The sequence below is a fragment of the Pipistrellus kuhlii genome, unplaced genomic scaffold, assembly GCF_014108245.1.
Source record: "Pipistrellus kuhlii isolate mPipKuh1 unplaced genomic scaffold, mPipKuh1.p scaffold_m20_p_10, whole genome shotgun sequence".
NCBI classification, from domain to species: Eukaryota; Metazoa; Chordata; class Mammalia; order Chiroptera; family Vespertilionidae; genus Pipistrellus; species Pipistrellus kuhlii.
The window spans coordinates 27,622,720-27,648,852 of record NW_023425405.1 but is presented as its reverse complement, the minus strand read 5'-3'; positions in this window follow the sequence as shown (position 1 = coordinate 27,648,852).

The window sequence follows — 26,133 nt, the reverse complement described above, 5'->3', positions numbered from 1 at the left end:
AGCTTTACAAGTTCCCTAATATTTATGCCACAACGTAGGCACCAGGTTCAGGTAAGAAAATGTTAGGAAGAGTATCAAAGGCACAACGAAGATGCAGGCACTGACTGACCTTAACAAACATTAACGAATTACATTAAATTTCCCTAATCTCTCATAAGTCTCAGCTGGACATTATTCTGCCGTATCCAAGCCACGAATCTACCTGCTCTTGAATACATTCTTTTTTGCCAGAAAAATCAAGAAGCAATGAAATCCTACATTGTTTCAAACTTGCCAGGAATTCTTAGTTGATGGAACAACCATTCTCAAAGGCCTCATCTCCCCCGTTATCCCAGCTGAAACAAAACACAGAAACTATTTTGTTAAAAATGGATTTCAGACACAAAGGAAAAACGATTTCCAAACCCTCATGTCAGGTGGAAACAGCCGCTGGCGTCCTGTCCCAGGATCTACAGCAGTGCTCGGGGCCCCGCGCTCACCCCGAGCCTGCTGCCTGCCCGGCTGCTGGCAGCGATGGCCGCTGGTTAGAAATAATCGTTTTTAATAATGCAGATCATCACCAGAGCTCGTGGGAAATCACTCTAAATATTACCCTTGGACTTGACTACAGAAATATAGCAAAGGGAAATTGTCCCTATGATGCTCAAGGGTTAGAATAATATGGAAAAAAAACAACTCCGTTCAAATAATTTATTGTCTCTGCCATGCTTTTTGCATAGCACAGCTTAAGCTGTCATTCAGAGAAGGGCTATGTATACAGTCTGAAATTCCAAAGGATCCCTGGATTTGTGTTCTTCTGCTCTCTTTAAATGATGCATAATAAGGTCCACTACAGAGGCCTTTTGTAATGAATGTGGAGCTGTTTGGTTTGGGCCCCATCAAAGGGATAGAAGAACAGTCACCGGCTGTTTGAAACTTTATATTATAGAAACTATACTCTGCCACCACTTGAATTTGTTAGCATCCTTAAAATAAACTTCATCCCCAGACAAAAACCAAGTAAATCTCTGTGTTATTGACATCACTCTGCGGAGGCCGCTGGGAGGTGTAAACAGAAGTCCCGAAGTCATTTTCCTAGAGGCGCATTCTGGAGGAGAAACGCTGGCTGTTGTTGATGGTGTTTTCCCAAAGGTGGCCGAGTGTGTCTTGGCATCTTTGACCCAGATAGAAGCTTGCTCTCCAGCTGGGCGTGGCTGTGTGGAGATTGGAGGTGCAGAGCTGTCAAGCCAAATACCTGTTATACTCCTCAAAGGGATGATGTCCTGCAGGAACCGCAGCCCAACGTGTTCAAACTCTCGCCTCCAATCACCACCCTCAAACACCTGGTATTCCTTCTCCTTCCTTCTCTCAGAAAGTGGCCAGTGATTTACCGAAGCACTCCCCCCCCCCCCCCCCATAAACATGGGAGGGAACAAGCTGAGGAGTAAACATGGGAGGGAACAAGCTGAGGAGGGAGGGAGATACTTCGTGACATTAGGGGCACGTTCACCAGGTAGTTAGAAAATAGAACTCTAACGCGATCAGTGGGTTGTATCCATAACAATACCCCGGTTGTGATATTGTACAATAGTTTTGGGTAAAAGCACTTACCCAATCTCTGTATTCTTTTTTACAACTGCCTATGAATCACAATGATTTCATAATAAGAAAGCAAAAAAATATATCTCTTGACTCAGGGATAGAAATGTATGTAGATCAACAGTACTCTTTGAAGCATACATTCTCTTTTCACTCTATGATAGGTGCAGACATACATTATTACAGCCAACTTCACAGATATTTTTTCTTCTACTTTGTTGATTTTTTTTTTCAGTTTTGAGCAGTAAGCCAGACTAACTCAAACAGCAGTCTGAGGCTGCCGCTTGATACCTTCACAACAAAACAATAGGTGCATGACAGCGCTCTTAGGTGGCCCAGTAAGTTTTCCCTGCTAACCTTGCACTTGGTAGATTTCTTCTTTTAACCTGTAGTTCTATCACTGAGAGAACTTTACATTCCTCTCCCAGAATACAATATGATTTTCCTAATTATGTGTGACTCACTTTGTATCTTAAGATTTCTCAAGGGACCCTGGAGCAGATGAAGATGCTTCTATTTATGGATTCTGCATTCTGATTAATGATGTGGCCCCAACTGCTCAACTAGTTTGTCTGTTGGATTCATAGTATTATCCCTGAGGCCATCTGAGGACCTCAGAATGGCAGGATAAAGTGAGGAACAGCATGATTGCTTCTTTCTGTGGAACATTGGGGGATGTGGTTAGTTCCAGATGAAGAAATCAGGATGAAGGTCAGCTTTGCTGAAAAGAAACACTCAGCCTATAAAATTGTGTCATACGCCCAGAAGCATATTTTGTCCCTCCATAATTTCTCAATCTAATGGTTATTTTAAAGAAATAAGAAAATAAATAAGAAATAAAGTTCAATATATGTTTTTTTAAAAAAGGAAGAAACAAATCATCCTGCTAAAATTTTAATGAAAACCAATACACTTTTAAGTATCCTATCTAATAAAAGAGTAATATGCAAATTGACCCTACCTTTGCTGTACACACAAACCATACCCACCAGCCAATCAGGAGCAAATATGCAAATAAACCCAACATGGCTGAGGCTACAGAGAGCAGGAGGGAGAATTGGGTTTCCCTGGTGATGGAGAAAGCCAAGCTTTCAGCCTGCCCTTGTCAGCCCAGGTCTCTGCTTAAGGCTACAAAGTTTCAATTGTAGAAGGTAAATAAATCCCAACAGAAATGGCTGTGGCCATGGAGTGAGCAGAAGGCTTGGCTCTGCTCCAGGCTACAAAGTTTCAATTATAGAAGATAAATAAATCTCAGATACTAGGCCTCTACTTGGGTTGCTGGGAAGCATGGCCAGCCTTCAAACCATCACTAGCCCCTTACCCAGGCCACCCCACACCCCAAAGTAACCCCCACCCTGATCTGAGACATCCTTCAGAGCAAATCAGCTGGTCCCCACTCATGCTCTAGGCCTCCATCCTATCTAATAAGAGAGTAATATGCAGATTGACTATCACTCCAACACACAAGATGCCCCATGTGGTCAAAGATGTCTGCCCCCATGTGGACACAAGATGCCACCACAAGATGGCCAGCAGAGGAGGGCAGTTCGGAGGAACCAAGCCTGCAAGGGAGGGCAGTTGGGGGGGGACCAGGCCTGCAAGGGATGGCAGTTAGGGGTGACCAGGCCTGCAGGGAAGGGCAGTTAGAGGCAAATAGGCTGGCAGGGGAGCAGTTAGGCATTAATCTGACTGGCAGGGGAGTGGTTAAGTGGGTGATCAGGCTGGCAGGCAGAAGCGGTTCATGGCAATCAGGAAGGCAGGCAGGCAAGCAGTTGAGAGCCAGCAATCCTGGATTGTGAGAGGGATGACAACTGCCCATTTATGGATTTGGCCTAAATGATGGGTAGTCGGATATCCCTCAAGGGGTTCCAGATTTGAGAAGGTGCAGGCTGGGAAGGACAACCCCTCTCCCCCCTGCTTCTCGTGCACCAATTTCATGCACAGGGTCTCTAGCTTAGAATAAAAAATAGATTATTTGAGTGAGCTCATGGCCTTTGAGTTGAATGTTCATTTATGTTGTTGGAGGTGGAATATGGTCATTTTTGGTCATTTTAGCAGGAATAAAGATGCGACCCAATAGTAGATGGAACATATAAGATAAGAAACATTTTTTCTTCCTTCTGTCATAGCAGATGGTTTAGTGTTTGCTTGCAGCAAGTGGTTTGATTTTTTTCTCTGTGTTCATTTTACACAAGAGGATATATTTAGTCCCTGGAAAACTTAATCTGTAATCAATTATATTTAACAAGTTAACTCAATTTTGAATGATATGATAGAAATGAAGATTAAAGGTAACTTAAGGCAGCATCTTTTACTACTGTATAAATTAGCATTGGAAACGTCAGAAGGAACTGTGTTTTTGATTAAGGTTTGGTTTAGGCTGAAGAGTTTTCAATAAGATAATTTTTATAAAACTCCGCATTGGAGCCAATACCTGGCTGAAAGATAACAGGTTATATTAAAGCCATATTACCAATTTTTAAACCCAGTGTAGAAATAAAGTCCTTGCAAAACTTGAATCAGAAAACAAACTGGCATGTGTATTGCAAAGCCTATTCCCATCTCCCACGCTTCAGCCATCTCACACCCTTCTCCTACCCTCTCCCGTGACCCCTGAACGGGGCCGCCAGCCACTGCAGCCGGTATTACTGGTTTCCTGACGAGCATCCCCTGCGTGCAGATTGCACTCTGCCTTAAAATTCCTGATGTGTTTTTCACCCTAAAATCAGAATGACCTTTCTAAATATAATTCTGCTCATAGCTGGTTCTCTGATGAGTGCCTGTTGACACCTTTCCATCGGCCTCAGGACACCGGGACCCACATTCTTCACCTTGGTGTAAAATGAAGTGTCCTAATGTCACTGCTCAACAAATGTCATTCTTCATGACCCTCGCATTCTCACCTCTTCCCCTTACCCACCTCATGCTCTATAAATGTATTGATTTTTCTCTTATCTCCTGGTCTTCACAATGTTTTAAAACTCTTCATGGGACTTTTCTTTTTTCTTTTAATATATTTTATTGATTTTTTTACAGAGAGGAAGAGAGAGGGATAGAGAGTTAGAAACATCGTTGAGAGAGAGAATCATCGATCAGCTGCCTCTTGCACACCCCCTCCTGGGGATGTGCCCCAACCAAGGTCCATGCCCTTGACCGGAATCGAACCTGGGACCTTTCAGTCTGCAGGCCGATGCTCTATCCACTGAGCCAAACCGGTTTTGGCTTCATGGGACTTTTCACCCCTGCCTCTCATACCTGTCATCTGACTAACTTCTAGTACCGGTTGTGGTCATGTCTTGAAATTAAGGAATTACGGTATCTTCCCCATAAGTCTGAAAGGTCCCTTGGATCAGCGGCTGGGTCTTGCTCACCCATATACCACCCTGCTTTATGAGATTTAAAGACCTTAGATTACAGGATACAACAGAGTGACTCTAGGACAGATGAAAGGTAGTACTCTTTGTTATATGAGGTGAGAAGGCTGCTAGGTAACCTCACACAGGCTGTTGCACCTGGGACAGGCTAACAGCAAGCTGGAGCTGTATGGCAGACTGAGGGTCGCTAGCTAGATTCCCTGTGGAATGTCTAATTTGAATAATTGGGGGGACACTGGGGCATAGGGCTGCCCCAAGTTTCCTGGTACCTGGCCCCTGAGCCATTAGGAGAGTGCATAGTGACCCTAGAGTAGGGGTGTCGAACTCAATCAGAGAAGGGGCCAAAATCTAAAATCCAGCCTAAATCGCGGGCCGAATGGTTTACTGAACAGTCATAAACTGTCATTGTGATGGAAACGCAGCAGAGTGCAGTGATGACAGCGCGGTGCGGGCCACATTGCAAGGCCTGGCGGGACGGATTTGGCCCGCGGGCCTTGTGTTTGACACATGTGCCCTAGAGAGTAAGAACCCAGTAAGAGTTCTTAATCAGCTGCTCAAGAAAGGATCTGACTGGCTGTAGCCAGTGACTCAAAACTGGGTCAAGACAATATTTGAAACAAACAAACAATATCATGCTATGGCTCAGTACCTAAATATATGGTCAATAAATGTTTGACACAGTAAGTGAAAAAAATAAATATGCATGTATGTGAATATATGCCACCCACATTTCCCTATTTCACCTCCACTGATTTTGCTTTCACTCCCGCACATTTGTCAGGCTGTAAAGGTTAACCACTATGAATTAGGCCAGAGAAATGTAGAACTGAGAAGGCTCCTAGAGCTGATCTGGATCACCATCCCTCCGATGCCTGGGAGAAGGATAGCCAGGAACAAGGTTTGGAATTGCACTCAGGACTGATGTTGGGAAGGCATGCCTTCTCCACAGATACCATGGCTTTTACTGCTGACAATGCCTGGTGCATGACTTAATGACTTAACCATGATGCTTCATGGTTAAGTCATGGATCTACAGCCTCTGATTTTATCCTCCTCGTTAGAATGAATTCTAAGTATTCCCTGCTGCTTTGCATTTCTGGTTCCCAACCCAAACTCCAGGGCAGGTGCTTCTGATTAGAGACTAGCTTTATGCCTGCATCCTAGCCTCAAAGCTCTGAGCAAGCAGGTGTTTGATGTCTGTTGTGCGGGGAGGGGGGAGGGAATGTCAGATATTCACAGCATTTGTCAAGGTCTCTGTTACAAAACAGCTCTCTAATTCGAACACATCATTCCAGATGGCTTATGGCCAGTGCAATACACAATGCAATTAGCCACCTTCATCTCGACAGAATACATAATTATATTAAAGCAAACGCTAGACTATATGACCATTTTTTCAGATCCACATCAAAGGGTTGGTTCATGATTAAGCTTGCAGTTAACTGTCACCCTAAAACTTGCTCACCTTTTACTGCTCTTTACCCATGTGTTCTCCATCCTATATTTGTACAATTGTGTCTTGATTTTTCTAATCCAAATATAGAATTTATATTTAGACCCTTTGTTAGCTTTGGGCCATCTTTCCAACATTTTGCAATCTTTTTGAATGCTGTTTCTGTCATTCAATATAGTATCTCTCCCTCCATGACTTTGTGTCATATGCCAGTTGGATAAGCATGCTTTTTATTTCCATCCAAATCTCTGATGAAAAAAATGTTGAAAAGAGAATAAAGTTTTGTGGAATAGCACAGAATATTTTCCTTTAGGATGGTATCTAACCATTAATTAATATGTTATAACATATTGAGTAAACTTAATTTATTGAGTTAATGTTCATTTTTTTAGTTTGTATCACGATGATGATGATGATGATGATGATGATGATGATGATGAAAGGGAATCAAGAAATGTATTTAAACAATTTTTTTTACAGTGTAAGCACTATACTGTCAGGAAGGGGGAATGTGATTTAGAATCAAGAATAACATTCTCCAATATGTAGAAAACATGCTTCTCAAAAACTAAAGCTAAAAAAAAAAATAGGTCACTATCACTTTTATATTGGAGATTATTTTTAATATTGTACCCCTATGAATATCAGAGTGTATCAGAACAGGGGCCAGCAAACATTTTCTGTGAATGAAAAGATAGTAAATGTTTTAGACTTTGCAAGCTGTGATTTCTATTGCAACTTTGCTACTCTACCCTTGAGCACAAAAGCAGCCTTTGACAATGCATAAATAAATGGGCAATAAAACTTTATTTATAAACAGATGTGGCCAGATTTGATCCACAGGCTATAGTTTGTCCGCCCATGTTGAAAACATGGTTTTTCTAAGGGCAGCATGTGGAAATGTGGATTTGCACATGGATGGTGATATCACAATATTCCCAAGCATAAGATAAATTTAATATTTTAGAAATTTAGTGTGTTAGGCCCTTAAAAGCAAGCACTGCCCTGTTCCCTTTTTTGCTTTTGAACTTTAGAACATATGTTCTGATGCTTGATAGTTATTTCTATAATTTTTTTTTATTTCATTAGGTCATAAATAAAAAAAACTTTAAGAGATCTATTCATTCTTAGATGCATTATTATTTATTTTATTTTTCCCCATTATTTTTATTAAGATATTATATGTGTACATATCTTACCATTGCCCCCCTCACCCCCTAGTGTTTTGCATCCATTGGTTATGTTTATATGCATGCATACAAGTCCTTTGGTTGAGCTCTTATTTCCCTCACCTCTTCCTAACCTTCCTGCTGTAATTTGACAGTCTGTTTGATGCTTTACTGCCTCTGTATCTATCTTTTTGTTCATCAATCAGATGCATATTACCTGGGCTAACCTTTTAAAGTATGATTTTGAATGCTGATCTGCTTATTAAAAGTTCATGTGGACTTTTTTAACTTTCTAAATCAATAAGGCCATCTATTACTAGAGATGAGACAAATGAAAAGGAAATGAATAATTCCTAACAAACAGGAAAGGGCCAATAGAGGGTGGGGGAAACTCGGCGTGTGTAGTTAATGGTTGCTTGCGGCATAACAGAATCCTGGAAGGGAACAATGAAGGTGCACTTAAAGGAAATGTCACATTTTTCCAAATTGCTTTCTCTCCCAAATGATTTAAAAGCCGTGAATACAATTAATGTGGGCATGGCTGAAATCAAGAGAGAGGATAAAGAGAACAGAATTTAGAGAACGAAAAGGAAGTAACTTTTATTTAGTACTGTCTATTGCTAGTGATTCTGTAAAGCATTTTGCATATGTTTATCAGTAACTCTTCACGAGTGAGGTGAGTTTGGTTGATTGCCATTTTATAGTAAAGCAGCAGAAGTTGAGTGAGATTAAATAGTTTACTGAAGGACTCACAACTATTCAATAGTGGACTGGAACTCTAATCCAATTCATCCTGACTCTAGATTTTATTATTTTTTTATATTTTATTGATTTTTTTATAGAAAGGAAGGGAGAGGGATAGAGAATTAGCAACATCGATGAGAGAGAAACATTGACCAGCTGCCTCCTGCACACCCCCTACTGGGGTTGTGCCTGCATCCAAGGTACATGCCCTTGACCAGAATCGAACCTGGGACCTTTCAGTCTGCAGGCCGACACTCTATCCACTTAGGCAAACCGGTCAGGGCTTATTTTTCTTTACACTGCATTGAAAACATATAAAATATGCAGCTAGTTCAAAAAAACATACAACCCAATAGCTTCTGTACTCTGTTTTAATTTCAGCACATAAAGATGTTTGATTCATATTTTCTTCAGAGGAAGAAGCCTGATAAACAGATTCCTAAATTTATATTCAGAACTTTCATTGGATATAAACTACATATGCATTTGGACTGGATTAACTGAGAATATTCTGAACTTTGTCCAAACAAGGTTTGCATCCATCTATGTTACATCATTTACATTTAGAAACCAAAATAGTTCCCATGCAGTAGTGTTTCTAGAAAAAAGAAAAAAGAAAAAAGAAAAAAAAAAAGAAAAAAAAAACAGCAAAAGCATTCTTTAGCAATTAGAAATTTGTAAACTGCAGGTGTTTTGCATTTTCAAGATTATTTCCTAAATGCTGTTGCTCTATTCAAACAAAACCTGTAATTATAATATGGAAATGTGAACTGGATGCAAGTTGAGAAAGGAGAGGATTGGCAAGAGCTTTGGGAATGAGCAAGTGCCAAATGTATGTAACCGAATATTAAATTGGAAGTTTCTGTTTAGATGCTAGGTACATTCAAGACTGCTTTCAAAGACAGGTTACAAAAACTAATCATGAACAAAATAAAATAGCAAACAAAATAGACTCATAGATACAGAGGACAGACAGCTGTTAGATGGGAGGAGAACTGGGGAGCAGGCTTGGTGAATGGGTTAAGCAAATAAATAAAACAACCTTTAGGCAGAGACAAAGTATGGTGGTTACCAGGGGGGAGGGGAGGGACAGGTAGATGAGAGGGTAAAGGGGGGATACATGGTGATGGAAGGAGACTTGAATTGGGGTGGTGAACACACAATACCGTGGACAGATGATGTGTTGTAAAATTATACACCTGAAATGTATATAATTGTATTACCCCGATAAATCCAATAAATAAATAAAAACATATATACATAAATAAAAAAATAATAAATACAAACAAACATATATCTTACAAATCTCAGGCATATTAAGACAGTGGAAGGGAAGTTGGTGACCTCGCTTCATTTAGAGAAAACTGTTTTGTGTCCCATTCTCTAAAATGTAAGGTGGGAGGTAATTCTCCCTTCACATCAAGACAAAATAGAGGGCTTTCTGTGTCTCCTGAAGTGAGTTCCTTTGCTGCCTGATGCCTGCATGGAAAAGCGAAGGCAGAGAAGGCCACCCAGCCACCTGATGGCAGTGTGCGGACTGCGCTTGTGTAGCCGTGTTTGGGCTGCGCTTTCTGTTTGCACAGGCGAAGAATGCCCGAGTGCTTCCTGAGGACCAGATGCAGCGCCTAATTATTGCCCATCTTAGAACTTGTCCAACAGGGCCACCTAGAGGGAAGCTGGCAGCAGACAGTGCGGGCTGAGGGGTCTGGGATCTTCTGGATAAAAATGGTCAAAAAGCCTCCCAGTGGAGCACCAGTCACAGTCAGATCCATAGAAACATCCCACAAGAGAAGTCATCTGCTTTAAATATCCTTCTTGCCACTCCTCAGGCCCAACACAGGATGGGTCTGCAGTCACAGCTGAGGTCAGGGCCGTATGTACAAAAATGGGAGACAAAGCCCGTTACACTCCCCTTCCCCCGCTCGTTCCATGCAGTGAGCTGGCAGGAGGCCATCCCTGGGAGATGGGGTGTGGATTAATATATCTGATTTCCACACTGCTTAATAAACTCTGATTATTTGTATAAAAGTGGCTATGTAGGAGCTACATAGGCATTCATCCAAGGTAACTACTGTGAAAGAAAGTTTCAAAAATTAATGAAAATTAAAAATAAGCATGCTTTTCAAAAAATATATACATGTTATTGATTTTTTTTAACAGAGATGAAGGGATAGGAATAGAGAATTAGAAACATCAATGAGAGAGAAATATCAGCTGCCTCCTATACACTCCCTAATGGATATGTGCTGGCAACCAAGGTACATGCCCTTGACCAGAATCAAACCTGGGACCCGTGAGTCCACAGACTGACGTTCTATCCACTGAGCCAAACCAATTAGGGCAAGCATGCTTTTTTTAATTACATTTCATTAGTCTTTCTTAGATAATGAATCAGGTACATATCTAGAATGGGGCAAAAGTAGGTTTATATGGAAAATAATACAATAATCTATACTAATAAAAGGATAATATGCTAATTAGAGTGGGAGACCATCTGGATGTCTTTTCAGATAAAGCCATGGTAGTGGGGCCCAGGCAAAGGTGGTTAGGGGCGATCAGGCCAGGAGGGGAGGGGAGTTGGGGACAATCAGGCTGGCAAGGGGTTGTAGTTGGGGGTGAGCCAGCCAGCAGGCAGAGAGATTAGGGGCAATCAGGCAGGCAGACAGGTGAGCAGTTAGGAGCTAGTGGTCCCAGATTGCGAGAGGGATGTCCAACTGCTGGTTTAGGCCCGATCCCTACCTCCAACTGCCCACAGTCAAACATCCCCCAAAGGGTCCCAGAGAGGAGAGGGTGCAGGCTGAGCTGAGGGACACGCCCCGCCTCCCATGCACAAATTTCATGCACCAGGCCACTAGTAAATAAATAATAATATAAGTATAAACAGCTTTGCATATTCAAACTGTTAACTCACCTTTGCCCCAGTCAGTATTTATATGGTCAGGAAATTTCAGTAAGTTTATATGGGGAAGTTGATAGTATTGGAAATTAGTTTAGTAGAGCACCACAAATGTCAGGCTAAGTCATGTGGACTTTATTATATAGGAAGTGGGAAACCACTGACTATTGGGGCATAATTGATAATATAACTATTTTGTCAACAACTAGTATTCATGTTAGTGATGACATGTATTGATTCCAAATGGAAGCTTGGTAATGAAACGGTGACAAAAATCTTGGAAATATTATATACATGAGTAACTAGGGCATAGATTTCTTTTTGTTTAAAACAACATCATCTTTTGAGATTTAAGTATATGTGAAACTACACTTAATCTTAGCCAAAAGACCAAGAGTGATTAGTATATGTGAAATTAAAATATCAATACATGACTAGCCAGGCTGGTGTGGCTCAGTGGTTAAGTATTGACCCAAGAATCAAGAGGTCACCAGTTCTATTCTTGGTCAGGGCACATGTCTAGGTTATGGGCTCTATCCTTAGTAAGGGGTATGCAGGAGGTAGCTGATCCATGATGTTTCTCTCTCATGGATGTTTCTATCTCTCTATCATAAAGATGTGTTTATCTTTCTATCCCTCTCCCTTCCTCTCTCTCTCTTGAAAAAAATCAATGAAATACACTACTGTAATACACACAAAGAGAAGAAATTGAAATATGGTAAATTCCTTATTTTGTTCTGGAAACAGAGTACAAATGAAGAGAAACTGCAGTAATTCCGGGATGTGTATTGAAATTTCTCGAATACAGCAAATAAAAAATATAACAATGCACCATTAAAAACATATTAAAGGGTGGGTTGGAAGAATAGCAATATTAATTATTATAAAAATAACAACTACGCAAGACCCATCTCAAGGAAGTGCAGAGATAGTGGGGCACTGATGTAAGAGAAATACATTGATCAGTTGCCTCTCGCTTGCACAGCTCCAACTACATATTGCATCTTCTGTTGTTTATTGCCTCATCCGCTTTTTTTATATCTTCATATACTTTGCTTGTATATATACTTTCTCTCACCTAATGCATATTTCTGAGTGGTAATGGCAAGAATTCTCTGCAGGAGCTCTTGGTTTCTTTTTGAGGAGATGGTTCTTCATTGTGTGGGATTCTCCAGCATTGGGCATCCATCACACATGGCCTGGGATGGGGATTGGTCAGGAGATGGCCAGGGGTTGGTCTGGATTTTGTTATTTTTTTGTGAACAGGGAATCTCCAGTTGGGGTTGGCAAACTTTTCCTGTACACCCAGGGCCTCTGGTTTGACTATTCACACTGCTCTGGTAAGGAGGAAGGCAGCCATGGACAACATGTGAACAAATGAGTGTGACTGCGTTCCAATAACACTGTGTTTTCAAATTTGGGAGGCAGGCAGGCCGTATTTCCCCGGTGGGCCCTTGTGCTCTGACTCCTGCGGTAGATAGATCAGTGCACTTAACTTTTCAATAAATGTTGCTCCCCGCACATCAGTCTGTCCAAGACTTTCTGCATTTTATAACTTTTGGCTTGCACCAATAGTATTTTCAGACATTCCTTAAATTTAAGGTCCCGTTTTATTACTCTTTAAAATTTCAATCGGTTCTAGTCTGGTGATGTAAAAACAGAATCTATGCGATTAAATTAGCATAAGAAGATGCAGTCATTTGAAAAGAAATCACATGGTTAATCAAAGAGAATAATCATTTTCTGCTTAATTGTTGCAAATGTGCTCTAAAACCCCCCACCCCCTAAAAAAAAAAGTGCCTATCACCCTTTACAGACCTACAGCTAATAAACATAAGCCCTGTATTCCCAGCCCCAGGATCTATATTGTGAACATGGATAAAGTACAGAATTACCCAGAGAAATTCAAATAAAACAGAAGACCTTTGGGTCGTGGCCATAGTGCGCCTCTCTGCCCCAGGAGAAAACAAGCAATGACTTCTTCCCTTCAGATTAGCTGGATGGGAATCCTCTCCAGCTTTTACAGTCCTGCGATCCTCTGGCACACGATTTTTAACATTCTATTACTTTTATCCCTGGAGTTGAAAAATCTAAGTCCCAGAGGTTAATTATAAACAGAGTTGTCCTTAGTAGAAAATGTCTTTCATTCCAATTATGGAAGAAAAAAAAAAAGTACGTAATAGAGTAATAAAGCTCTTTGGAAGAAGGAGTAAAGGTCAGGTGCTTTCCTGATCTCCTGGGGGAGCAGGCGCTCTGTTGGAAAGCAGGCTCGGAGCTGAGATGCCTGTTTCCCCTCATCTGATCGTGACTGCTGAGCGCGCTCCTGCGAAACGACTTCAGTCTTTCCCATCTCAGGTGATGGCTTCGCAAGAGCATTGCCTGTAGCTCCGAGGTTTCGAGAGGCATGAATAGCCGTTTCACTGAAAGGAGTTCTTTGTCATCTTCCAAAGCGTGTTTGTTTTTTTTTAAACAAAAATATCTTTTTGTGATTTCTACTTTTCTCTCAAGACCCGGTTGGTCTTTCTAAGTACTACTAAGTGGGAAAAATACATACAGTTTTCGTTTCATAAAATATTTATTGTGGGGAACGACGAGAGAATGGACAACTGAACAATAGTTAATCTCAAGGCGAGAGGGATTTTCTTTTGGCTGCAAACGATTGCTCTTTATGGGTTCGTGGTTTCTGGGGAAATTGGCCGCAGTGTAAGTTTTGTTTCTTGAAACTATTTATATAGCCTTGATGCGCACATGTGCGGAACATTGTGAGAAGACTCCTCCTTCGGGAGTGGCAAACAAAAAGGGCCAAGCAGAGAAGGAATGCAGGGCTCCCATGGGTGAGATCTGTACTATCAGCCGGTATCTTTCCGTTCCTTGGGCACCTGGGCATTGTAGGAGGCCTCGCACCCCTTCTGGCCCAACACAAGCATGCTTAGGCTCGCATTTCTCATCTGACCATAGCTCCAAGAGCTGGGTGTATAAATGTCAGAACTCTGAATCCGCACGCCAATGCATGTGCATCCCTCATGGCTCCCGAGGCCCTGACGCTAGTTGCTCTAGTTGCTGTCTAAGAAATATAATAGTACATTTGGAGCTGTTCTCTTTTATCTATCTTAGTTTTATAAAAGTCCATTTGAAATACAGGGGGAAATGTCAGGAAATGGAATCAGAAGTTAAGTGCTCTCAGCATTCTAAGAAAAGGAATGGTATAAATGCAAAGCATTAATATTATCATTATGGAAACACATTTTCGCATTAATTTCCATTTCCAAGCCAACACATATCTTCCAAAAGGCTCATTCTATCTTTGGCCACTCTGGATGCAGTCCTTGGCAGTCACCTAGTAAAATCTCTGGTACTGTGCAGAAGGCTTGCAAATATTACAGCATGAATCGGCCTGTAAACACAGAAAAATTAAACGTGAAAATAAACCAACACTCTAAACCAAAAAAATAACTAAAGCAAAAGTGAAAAATCTCAAGCCAGACTTCACAAGCCACACAGGAGTTTAAATTCCCTGTCCCATAATTTGGAAAGGGCCAGCCTAGTTTCAGTTCAGATTTACCTAAAACACATAATATCATCAATCTATGAAGAGAATGGCAGTAAATAATGTGTATCTCCCACTCATGTATAATAAATATGTATATTAATTATCCAGGCAATTCATACCCTATTATTTCATATTGGCCTATTTGTAATATTTGAGATGATGCTGTATTAACTTATATAGTGTAGGGAAATTAAAGATTCAATTTTAAGTCTGCTTTAGCATACTAATAATTGATATTTATTACTTGCCAGTAAAAGAAAAAATATTGACTACTAACTACTTGGTCTGGATTCCTGTAGTAAATTAGGGGATTCCATTCTATTGCTTGAAGGCAGATTATATGCATGTCACTGATATTACACAGACTCTTCTGAGGTAGGTTAGCTTTTTTTAACTGATTCTCAAGGACTAGTTGAAATAAAATTTTTATGGTATAAGACAATACTTATTAATTTAAATGGAAAAATAGAGCATCGACAAAAACAGAATAGTCATTGTATAAATTTTCTTTTATTTTTAAACTATTTTTGTACTTAAGATTATATTTGGCTCTAAGCAGTCAATTATTGTATTCTATCTCCTCATTTTTTTCTATATTTTGTAACTCATTCTCAAACATTCTTTCAAGTATAAAAATTGGTAAATTAAATTGATAAATTAATAGTAACATTTTAATTCTCACCCTCAATAGACAGTAAATCCAAAAGAAGTTTATTTCATTTATATTATGACAAACAAATATGGAACTTATGTGTCTTTTACAGTATTATTTTGTATTGGGAAAAATTATGTTTCAAATGGAGCTATAGGATAAAAAGTTATCCCTACTCAGCTCATTCATTCAGTCATTCATTTATTTAATCATCATCACATATCAAGCAATTACTGCACATGGGCAATGTACCACAAATGTTCTCTATTCAGAAGCTCTGACCAGTGTCTAAGGAAACTCTCCAAATTCTCTTTTCTTACAGGTAATAGAGAAACATTAATTTTCGAAGGTCCAGTGGTCTGAATTTCTGAATCTGTGTGATTCATCTCAATGAAACACTACCTTATAAATCTCTTCATACCTAACTTACCCCTGTTCGAGTTGATGCTTGGGGAAGGGGGAAGTTTCTGTTCTCATAACCGCATGTGTGTGTGTGTGTGTGTGTGTGTGTGTGTGTGTGTAATCTTGGCTGCTTGTACACCTGTATCTGAAATTTTCTGACTCTCCTACCTGAAAGAGTTAACATCATATTCTCAGTTAACTCTTTTACTAGCAGCAACAATATTATCATAATTAATTTTAAAAAGGCTAGTGCATGCAATTATGGCTTAAAATACTCTGTTGGTTTCAGTGACCTTTTAAAATAAATAACAAATACATTAGTCTTACAAGCAAGCTGCTTAAATTCTGAAATGAGAAGTCAGGTAAACAGAAAAGAACCAGATATATTCAAGTATATATTCATACCCAGGTAACCACATGATTTAATCATCCAAAGCTGTTTGAGAATAAAAAAAAGGTTAGTCTTAATAATTATGTTAGGACAATAATTAGAAACTAGGATCTTGACCAACTAGAATAGACATATGTATACACTGAGTTTTTAAAATCTGTACAAATATGGGATGGCATAGTAAAATCCAATTGCTCTAATAGGACAGCATTTCAATTTAGGCAGGATGCTGAGAAATTATCTAAAATGAATAGTTACTGTTAACATAGAATGATGTGTGTGTTTTTAACATCTTTGGAAATTAAAGAATAAGTCTTGCACAATGTAAGATCATTTATAACATCTATTACAGTGTGTGCAAGTGATGGGAGTTTTTTTTTTTTAACTGGATAAGTGCATGGGTACAGCCATGTCCATCTTGCCTCCATTGGAGAATCTGTTGCTGATGTAGGGGTCACAGACCACCCCTGCCCTCTGTTTAGAAGTCAACATCTTTACTGAACTGCCAGAACCCTGCCAGTTCTTTCCACGGATTAGAGAGCATTGCATTACTTTGTCCAATTTTTAGAATTGTTGCATCAAAATTGAGATCAGATAAAATTAATAGTAACGTTTTTATTCTTACCTAGCCACACATGTTTTGACAGTTATAAAGAAGATATTTGTATAAATCTCCTCCAGGATCAAACAAAGTTAATCTTAAATGAACATCCTTAGGAGATGGGATTCATATTGTTAATCATGAGATATCAAATGTATTTTTTCTTCATAATCAGTCTAAGGTCCTCAGTGTATGAACAAGACTTATCTTCTATAAATGCAATATTCCCTAGTTTTCTGCTGAAATGATGTTTGATTGAATAAAGGTTCAAAATATTTTATATCCTGGAAATCCCCCCAAATGATGTGGAATCATCAAACTTTATAATTAATTCAATATACATGCGCCCTTTCATCATTAATGATATTTCTTTTCTAATTATATCTAAAAAATACTTTCCATGAGCTTCACCAACCTTTATATTTAGTGCTATTGTCTTCAGTTTATATTATTACTTTGTGAAACACCTTACTTCAAAATGTTACATTTGTAAAATTATCTTGTTTGCAGCATTTGAAGACCCAGGACCAGAAATAGTATAAAATTGATTTGTACCTGGAGTGGAAAAAGTGGATGATAGAATCACACTACAGGAAACAAGTAAACTAGATTGTCACTTTAAGAGATTTCTTATGGTGGATTTATTCTTTAGCTTGTTATGATTTCATTCTTATAGAAGCAGCTGTACTTGTTATCACACTCTGCCACATCATCAGTCATCTAGCTACTGCAGAGAATTCCCCTCGGCAGAACTGGACATTCATGAGTTTATATTACTGCCATAAATTCTTTGGCTGTAAGCTTTTATACAAATAATCCCACGTCTCTTGTATACATTGCACCAATTGGTTAATAACATGATCTCTACCAGGGGATTTCTGGAATGTTCTATCTTTTAAAAACAATGGCCCTGGGTACATTTTTATATACCCTAAAAATATTCTAAATGAAATTAGGCAGTCTGAAGACATCTAAATGATGAGAAAATATGTTTTTCCTTAATTTTTCAATTTAACCTGGTGAGCTCTCTCTTTTAGGGAATGACATGAAGACAAGTATGTGTAAAAGGAGTATAGTAAGGTTGGTTACATTTAAAAAATAAAGTAAAAAGTATGGAGTGACTTTTCAAATGAGAGTGGTGAGTTGTTGGCCATGAAATGCTTTGCACAGATCCTTCATTGCTTTTAGAGTTGGATAACTTCCATGAAAAAGGCCAGTGTTTCTAGCATGCCAACCACTAAGTAGACTCCAGAGCTTCTGACCATTGGCAAATTCTTCTCACAATGAAAGTGAAAAGAATGTGTAAGCAGACCAGTTAGTAGGCCATTGAGTATTGCCTAAATATACTAATCTAATTTTCTTTTACTTCCATTCTTTTCATAACAAATAGAGGAATAGGTTCTCAAATGCTATCTCACTATTCTAAAAGTGGAAAGTGTTCTTTACTGGCCTTCTTTCATAAATCACACTATCTCTTAAGTTCCTGTGAACTCCATCTCTGATTATACTAAACCATTGACTGGATATCAATTTTATTGACTAAGTTGATATCATCTGAAGAAAGGAAGTTTTTTAATACAATAGGTAATATAGATATAACATGACATACATCAATGTAGATTTGGGGAAGACAGTTTGGGATTAGTGTTTATGGTTTATGATATTTCAGGGGGATCTAATTTAACAACATAATTCCAAAATCAGTCATAAATTTTCCAACTTTGAAGGTATGGCCAACTAGATTGAAACTTCAAATTGCTCAAATACTGCTTTCAGTACTATGTTCTTCTGATGTAAGAAGTATCTTTAGAAGCTTACATTTAGCTGTGGAGGTTGAACTTCAGCTAAATTAGATTTTAAGGTATGCCTGTTAATCACTTAAAAAATGAAGTGACACCAATAACTGAAATTAGAGATAAGTTGTTGGTCAAGTTATAGGTTACATATACTGTATATAGTAGGTTCAAATCTGTAGGGAAATGACATGTTTGCTTATTTTTCCAATACTAAGAATACCTATGAAAATATTATTTGTAGTTAAATATATATGGGAAATTTGGGGAGTGAGAATATTAGCAGTTCTAATATTCATTTTATATTATTGTACTTTTGAATTTTAGAAGAATTAGGTGTAACTGAAAGAAAGCATACAATAAAGTGAACAGATGAAAGATCATTTGACCTCTTTCAATATTAATCTTATGAATAAAAGTATATATATATATTATGTATAATTTCATTCTGAACTATAGAAAATAATATGGTTGATTATAAATTAGAAACGAGTTAAATAAACATTTTAAGATTGTGATCTCACACATTTATGGAAAATAATGAACAACATAAACTGATGAACAAAAACAAACCCAGAGACAGGGAAGCATCAATCAGATTGTCAAACCTCAGAGGGAAGGAAGGGGAGGGTGGGGCAAAAGGAGAGAGATCAGTCAAAGGACTTGTATGCATGCATATAAGCCTAACCAGTGGTCACAGACAACAGGGGGGTGGAAGCATACGTGGGGAGGGGTTTGAGGTGGGAATGGGGGGATGAGGACAATTATGTGATACCATAATCAATAAAAAAAAAGAAGAAAAGAAAACACTGGAAAAAAACTTGATGAGCCATAGAGCATTTTATTTGTCCAATTTTTTAATAATATACATTATCAGCTTAATAACTTACTTTAAAATAGAGACTACTTATATTTAGTCTGGATTTTTTAAATTTAAATTCTTTATTGTTTAAAGTATTAAATGAGTCTCCTTTTCCCCCCATTGACCTCTCCCTAGCCACTACCAACCTCAGCCCATGCCCTCCCCCTACCTCCCCCTTACTGGCTGTGTCCATTTGTTATGCTCATATGCATGCATATAAGTGCTTTGGTTGATCTCTTACCCCACAACCCCTCCTTCCCTCATAGGCTGGACAGTCTGTTCAATGTTTCTATGTCTCTGGTTCTATTTTTTTAAAATATATTTTATTGATTTTTTACAGAGAGGAAGAGAGAGGAATAGAGAGTTAGAAACATCAATGAGAGAGAATCATCGATCAGCAGCCTCTTGCACACCCCATACTGGGGATGTGCCCACAACCAAGGTACATGCCCTTGACCAAAACTGAACCTGGGACCTTTCAGTCCACAGACCGACGCTCTACCACTGAGCCAAACCAGTTTCGGCTGGTTCTATTTTTGTTCATCAATTTATATTGTTCATTATATTCCACAAATGAGTGAAATCATGTGATATTTATATTTCTATGACTGGCTTATTTTGCTTAGCATAATGCTCTCCAGTTCCATTCATGCTATTGCAAATGGTAATAATTCCTTCTTTTTTACAGCAGTGTAATATTCAGTTGTGTAGATGTACTACAGTTTTCTAATCCACTCATCTGCTGATGGGCACTTAGGCTGTTTTCAAATCTTAGCTATGGTGAATTATGCTGCTATGAACATAGGATGCATATGTCCTTTGTAATTGGTGTTTCTGTTTTCTTGGGATATATTCTTAGAAGTGGTATTACTGGGTCAAATGGCAGTTCCATTTTTACATTTTGAGGACACACCATACTGTTCTTCACAGTGGTTGCACCAGTCTGCATTCCCACCAGCAGTGCAGGGGGATTCCTTTTTCTTCGCAACCTCTCCAGCACTTGTGGTTTGTTGATTTGTTGATGATAGCCATTCTGATAGATGTGAGATGGTACCTCATTGTTGTTTTGACTTGTATCTCTTGAATGATTAGTGACTTTGAGGATATTTTCATATATCTCTTGGCTTTCTATATTTCCTGTTTTGAAAAGTGTCTATTTAGGTCCTTTGTACATTTGTATTGGATTATTTATGTTTTTTTTGTTAAGTTGTATGAGTTCCCTATAAATTTGGGAGATTAAATCTTTATCAGAGATAACATTGGCAAATATGTTCTCCCATGCAGTGGGCTTTCTTGTTGTTTTGTCGATGGTTTCTTTTGCTGTGCAGAAGCTTTTTATTTTGATGTAGTCCCATTTATTTACTTTCTACTTAGTATCTATTGTTCTAGGAGCTGTATTGGTAAAGGTATTGCTGTGATGTATGCCTGCTATTTTGCTGCCAGTGGATTCCTAAGATTTTTATGGTTTCCCATCTTATGTTTAAGTCCTTTATCCATTTTGAGTTTATTTTTTTTTTAAAGTATTTTCCTTTAGCCGAAACTGGTTTGGCTCAGTGGATAGAGCATCTGCCTGTGGATGAAAGGTCCAGGTTCGATTCCGGTCAAGGGCATGTGCCTTGGTTGCACGCACATCCCCAGTAGGGGGTGTGCAAAAGGCAGCTGATCGATGTTCTCTCTCATCGATGTTTCTAACTCTCTATCCCTCTCTCTTCCTCTCTGTAAAAAAAATCAATAAAATATATATATATATTTTTTAAAGTATTTTACTTTAAAATAGCATTATTTTTTTTTTAGTGGTCACAGTAGGCCAAATGAACATGACCTTTCTGAAAGGAATAATAAGCTTTTTAAAGCTAAAAGAGTATTTTTATTTGAAATTTCAGAATCTATTAGCTATGTGAAACATATAATACATCAATTAAATAAAGCAATAAAAATCAAGAGAAAATACATTTAAACTATAACCTACCAGTGGCATCTAAGTCCATGCTAGACTCAGGAACAATAGAATTATACATTGTATTTTGAGACTAAGCATACGAAAGATAATTGTAAGTTATGCCATTTGAGGATTATAAGTAATGGGATTTCCTGTGCAGCACTGAAACATTTCAGGAGAATGTTGAGCTTTATAGTTTAGAACAAGGTGGGAAGCATACATGCCACAGGTGCATATCATTCCCCTCCTCAGTTACTGAGCATTCTCAAACTCAGTGGATTTTTATCACGTGGTCTTGTTCTCTGACCCCTGTAGAAATTTTATTTCTGGAATATTCTGCATATGACTTTCAGGCATTAATAATCTAGACCAGAACAAGGCTAATAAAAACAAACTTGCTATGGGACACATTCAGGAAACGAAGGAGAGAAATCATTGAATAGGGAGCCAGGAGATTGATATTCCTGTGAAATTTTGGCCTAATTAATCTTTCTGGGCAATAAAATAAGAGCTGTAAATAATGTTTTTTTAATTACTTTCTAATTGTCATATATTCTGATTATAAATTCCTTGAAATTCCTCAATAGAACATGAGGGTTCCTTTAGCTCCCATATTTGTCCTATACCAGATATCCTTTTCCCCAGGACATCAGGAGCTCCACCCACTTTTTAAATTCTACCACCAGGAGTCATCCTTCTATTAATCACAACAATGGAGAAGTGATTAATATAAAATATGAAATAAGGCAAAGTGGTTTATCTTAGCCAGTAATTGTAACATTTAGGCATCTGTGTTGTCTTGTGTGTGTCTCATAGGGTGAACAGAATATGAAACCACATTTTTAAGAACTGGCCCACTTCCACAATCTAATTCCAAACTCAGTCTTGTTCTATCGTGGCCTCCAGGAAGAAAATAGAGTACTCTAAGTTCCCTCCTCTCTTAATTCTTCCCTGCTCTGTAATCTAACACCTATCTAGTTGTTTGGGAATCTCTGTGCTCAGAGAAAATAGATCATATATTAATAACACAGATATTTCACAGAAGATACCTCCACGCCCGAGTCAACCTGTTCATAGATATGTGAATAATTTTTAATCAGTTCATATGTTCATTAGTTCATTCTTTCAACAAGCATTTATGGTTTGCCATTAATACTACATTTGCTGACCAGCTGATACAGCTCAAGGCTTGAGTGTTGACCTATAAACCAAGAGGTCACAGTTCAATTCTCAGTCAGGGTACATGTCTGGGTTGTGGGCTTGGTTTGTGCAGGAGACAGCCAATCAATGATTTTCTCTCATCACTGATGTTTCTATCTCTCTCTCCTTCTCTCTTCCTCTCTGAAATCAACAAAAATATATTTAAAAAATAAAAATAAATACTATATTTTCTTAGTGTGAGGGTCCATGTGAGAATGAAGAGCATATGACCATTGCCTTATATGAGCATACAACTGAGGAGATAAATTATGTCCATATGTGAGAATTATCTAAGGCATCATGCAATAAAATATATATATCTTGATCACATAACTCATCATTGGAAAAATAGCCCCCCCCCTTTTTTTTTTTTTGGCTGCCTTTACCCCAAGCAATTCTGGCTTCAGTGATTTATCATATGTTTTATTGTTATTTGCGATCTTCTACGTTAATCTTTATATCGTCATGTGCCTCATAATGATGTTTCATCAAACAACAGACCACATATATGACAAAGGCCCCACAATATTATATGCAGCTGAAAAATTTTTTTTAATATATTTTATTGATGTTTTTACAGAGAGGAAGGGAGAGGTAGAAAGAGTTAGAAACGTCAATGAGAGAGAAACATCAATCAGCTGCCTCCTGCACACCTCCTACTGCGGATGTGCCCGCAACAAAGGTACATGTCCTTGACAGGAATTGAACCTCAGACCTTTGAGTCTGCAGGCTGACGCTCTATCCACTGAGCCAAACCAGTTAGGGCGAAAAACTCTTATTGTCTAGTGATGCAGAAGCCATTTTAACATTGTAGTACAAGGCATTCTCACGTGTTTGTTATGATGCTGGCATAAACAGACCTATACTGCCTGCCATTATATAAAGGTAATACATATGCAATTATGTACATAATGAAAACAAATTACTGATTTATACATTTACTACAATATGCTTTAAGAATTATTTTAGAGTGTGCTCTTTATACTTACAAAAAAAAACTTTTTGTTGTAAAACAGTCTGCAGTGTTATCCACCAGCAGCCGCATACATCACGTTTTTCACATCAGCGATTGTATCATTTTCTCGGTGGTTTCATATTCATTTATCATTAAATAAAACAACATATTTAATTCAATGTTGTTTTGCACAGTAAAAAGGTGTAGCTTAGGAAGAATAGGCTACACTTTGTAGCCTAGATGTGCAGTAGGCCGTAGCATCAACAACAAAATTGCTGAAGACACATGTCTCTGAATGTATCCCCATCATTAAGTGGCAATGGCTGTATATTCATTGAATCGGAACATGTGTCACCGTCTCAGTTTTGTAAGTAAGACTTGGGATTCTGGGAAGATGGCATGGTAATGGAGATGGCAGGAAAAATTTTCATATCTTTCCAAATGGACAAATTAAAAACCGACAGATCAACTAAATGGCAAATCCCAATATCCAGATGTATATTTACACTAAAATGAGGATGTTCTACAATCTCCAAAACCTCTAAATACAAGCAGGTGGTGGTAACCCACCATAAGTCCCAAGACCGTCTCTTATCAGCCTCTGTATAGGAGAAAGCAGGAAGAAGAGATGACTGTGTGATAATGCTATGAAGAGGAGAACCACTTAATAGCCAAACTCGGATTTCTTGATGATCTCAAATCTGAGCAAAATCCTCTGTCACAAATTGTCATACCATATTGGAGAAAAAATGTGATAAAGTTGCATCAAGAACTAAATGACCATTTTTCATCAGGTAAAATACAGTTATAGCTAAAATTAAAAATACATCATGGTAGTACGCTATTAAGAAATATGGAAATAAATGCTAGCTGAAAGCAGGAATTGGGGTGCTACACATTGGGACAGAAGGCTGCTATTTTTCTATAGTGCTATTTAATTTTCTGAATTATGTGTATAAGTAACTGAGAAGACAATAAAATTTAAAATGTATTAATGGTATTGGCAAGAAAGTGAAAAATAACATTTCAGTGATCTAAGTGAAAAGTGAATATAAACTTTTGAGATTCACATTTGACTGCATTTTAACATTAATATAAAAATATAGAAAAACATCAGGGAGAATTTCAGTGAAGGCTGAACTTCATCCAGAGAAAACACGGGCTGCCTTCACCCCAAGCCATTCTGGCTTCGGTGTATGTTCTCGAAATTGTAGTACGTACTCTCTTTTTTCCTGAACAAACACTGAATTTTTTTTTTATCAAAATTTCTGCCTGTGGAATATTTTATAAATATTTTTCCAAATGCAGTAAATATTACATATCAGTTCACAAAGAGATGTTAGGTTAATTTTTTATTGATCATTAAAAAATACTGATGGACCTGCTTCATATGGTCAGACAAGTGACTTTTCATAAAATTAAAGAAACAAATGAGCCCTAATTTCAAGTATGTTGATACATATTGAGTGATACTAAAGTTCCTCCAAAAGAGGTTTTTTTTTAAGAATCAACATAAATAACAAAATTTTCTTAACTAGAACACTGGTTAATATTATTTAACTTAGGTTACAGAAATATGTTCCTTGATACTTTTCTTTTTTTAAAAACTGATTATAGTTGAAATAGAAAGGAAAAATCATTCTCTCATTTAGTATATACAACAGCTTATTCCTCCTTTTCATAACCTGGCATTCTGATTTGTTAAAACTTCAATTCTGAAACTTTAAAATTGCTAATAGGGGGTGTAGGGATAACTTGAAAAATAAAGCATGCATAAAAGGAATAAACTTTTTATAGAAATACTAGAGGCCCATTGCATGATATTCATGCAAGAATAGGCCTTCCTTACCCTGACTTCACTCCCAGCCGCCCGGGAGCCAGCAAGTCCTTGCTTCTGTCTGGAGCACCACTCCAGTAGCTCCCTCCACTGCCCCCCTTCCCCTCCTAGCAGGCTTCAGGCCTGCAAATGCAAATCAATCTCCATCTTTGTTGGGTTAATTTGCATACTCATTCTGATTGGCTGTGGGCGTAGTGGAGTGATGGTTAATTTGCATGTTTCTCTTTTATTAAGTAAGATAACATCATTACAAAAAAGAATATAACTCCTACATGCTGAGCTAAATGAATCCTTCTGTAGTGAGCATAACCACTTTATCAGTCACACTCCAGAATCCCCTCTCACAGTAGTTATCTTTTGATGTTTTTGCACTTATGTATGTCTGGCTTCTTCTAAGAGACATTATGTTTGTGAGATATGTGAGATAAGCAACAATTTGCTTTTTCTTATTTCTGTGCAGCAAATACTCTGTTCAGTCAACATACTACAGTTTACTTATTTGATGGAGATGTGTGCTGTGTGCAGTTCGGGGGTATTAAGAATAGTGCTGCTATAGGCTTTTTTTTTTTCCATGTCCTTAGGTGACAAATGGTTATCTATATGTTAGATAGACACAAAGGGGTAAGATTGTGCATTTGTGAAGTATGTGTGTAAACCGCTTTGGTAGATAATGACAGAGTTTTCCATACTGTTTGTGTCAGTTAACACTACAAACAGGAGTGTATGTGTTCCAATGT